The sequence below is a fragment of the Mastomys coucha genome, unplaced genomic scaffold (assembly GCF_008632895.1).
Source record: "Mastomys coucha isolate ucsf_1 unplaced genomic scaffold, UCSF_Mcou_1 pScaffold11, whole genome shotgun sequence".
Classification (NCBI taxonomy): domain Eukaryota; kingdom Metazoa; phylum Chordata; class Mammalia; order Rodentia; family Muridae; genus Mastomys; species Mastomys coucha.
Genome location: NW_022196893.1, coordinates 22,904,983 through 22,905,191, shown reverse-complemented (window position 1 = coordinate 22,905,191; position 209 = coordinate 22,904,983).

The window sequence follows — 209 nt, the reverse complement described above, 5'->3', positions numbered from 1 at the left end:
ATTCTGGAACTTGCTCTGTAGACGAAGTAGCCTCAGATTCAGAGATCAGGGTCGGGGTACTTTGTGACCATGATGAGGTGTGAAGCTGTCTCTTTATTTGTTTGGGCATTTATTTAGTATCTCTGAGCCATAATTGTTTAGATATTATTTAATATCCTTCACTCATATTTTATAATTTTTTTCAGCAGTGCTTTACAGTTGAAACATGT